The following is a 1,555-nucleotide window of genomic DNA, read 5'->3' on the forward strand; positions in this document are numbered from 1 at the left end:
AATTCTTCAAGTAAAAGAACAGTGCAGCAGTCGTCCTTGGCGGCCTTAGTGTTGAAAGTGAGCATGCACATAGTAAGAAGGCTGGCTCTCTGATGTTTGAACCTGACCAACATGGCAGGGCCGAGGTTGTAGGTTGTTCATGTTCTGAAGGAACAGGCCTAATGTGTGGCTCAACAGGCCTGTCAATAGTAAGAGTGCAGCTTGGCCAGTGTGGCAACCAGGTTGGTTTGAAGTATTTGATGCTTTATTTAATGATTCACAGTGTTCCCAGGGATTCTGCTCTAAGAGAGAGAATGAGGCATATTGAGCATCTTGCAAAGAAAGGTTCTTCAGAGAGGGAAATGGAGGTCTGACTACTCGGCCGTGTTTGTTGACAGGGAACCTAAAGTTATCAGTCAAGTGCTGTCAATGCCTACCCAGCTGGGGTGGTGAAAGTACAGTCATCATGTGTGCTTCTGTCAGAAACAGGGTTCTGAAAACAACTGGGCATATGGTAATTCTGTTCATAGACCCAAGCATGGAAGAGTCTATCATGAACCTAATCCAGAAGGAAGTGGAGAAGTGTGACTCTTTGAGTGGTTTTTCATCATCATGAGTATAGCTGGGGGCACAGGATCAAGGCTGGGAGCCTTCCCCACACAGCATCTGCAAGATCACTACCCAAACGCTTTGAAAATGAATCAGATTGTATGGCCTTATGGAACTGGTGGGGTTGTTGTTCAGAACTGCAACTCCATCTTGATGCTCTCTCCTTTGTACCGATCTTCAGATGCCCTGCCTGTGCACGAGAATGATGCTGTCTATAAGATCTGTGCAAGATTGGTGAATATCAAGCAGAAATCCTTTCGGGATATAAATCAAGTCCTTGTGCATCAGCTGGGAAGTGTGTTCCAGCCTATGAACTCTGCAGAAGACACATTTCACTAGAGAACAAATCCACTAGGAGACTTAATGGAGCATTTAGTTCATGATCCTGAGTTCAGGATGCTGGGTGTTCATAACATTCCTCAGATTTCTGAGAATTCCCTGTCACACAGTGTGCTTACCTGGGCTGACCTCCTGAAGAATTTGAGACAGATGCTCATTTCTGATGCAAGAATGGATGAAAGTATTGATTGGCAAGTGCGGCCTTCTTTACTAATACTTCCACCTCTTGGCAAAACGTCTCTCAACAGGGAACAGCATTTTAACACTTCTCTTGCCAACTTTGTGGGAAAGATGTGCAGAGTGCAAATCTGGGAGGATTTGAGGACCTAGCCCTGTACGCCTCCTGGCTGAGCCCCGTCAACGCCTTCTCTGTCTGGAAAACACCACGAGCCTTCAACAGATACAAGAGATCCGCAGCCTTGATCAGCAATAGCCAGGCCTTCGTGAAGCTACTTGATGCAGTTGTGAGCAAAGTGTGGAATATGTTCATTTCAAAAGCTTATATTCACCAGTACACAAAATTTGGAGATGACGAAGAGGACTTTTTGGACAGTTTCACATTGTTAGAACAAGTTGTTTTCAATTACTGTAACCTCTGATTTTGAATAAAGGGGAAAAGTTAAAAATA

The 1,555-nt window shown here is 44.7% G+C and overlaps 1 pseudogene; it reads left to right on the forward strand.

Annotated features, from left to right (window-relative positions):
- The first annotated feature begins 161 nt into the window (after window positions 1–161).
- LOC101574860 lies at window positions 162–1,526 on the forward strand (annotated as a pseudogene).
- The last annotated feature ends 29 nt before the right edge of the window (window positions 1,527–1,555 follow it).

The sequence above is a fragment of the Octodon degus genome, unplaced genomic scaffold, assembly GCF_000260255.1.
Source record: "Octodon degus isolate 3935 unplaced genomic scaffold, OctDeg1.0 scaffold00020, whole genome shotgun sequence".
NCBI classification, from domain to species: domain Eukaryota; kingdom Metazoa; phylum Chordata; class Mammalia; order Rodentia; family Octodontidae; genus Octodon; species Octodon degus.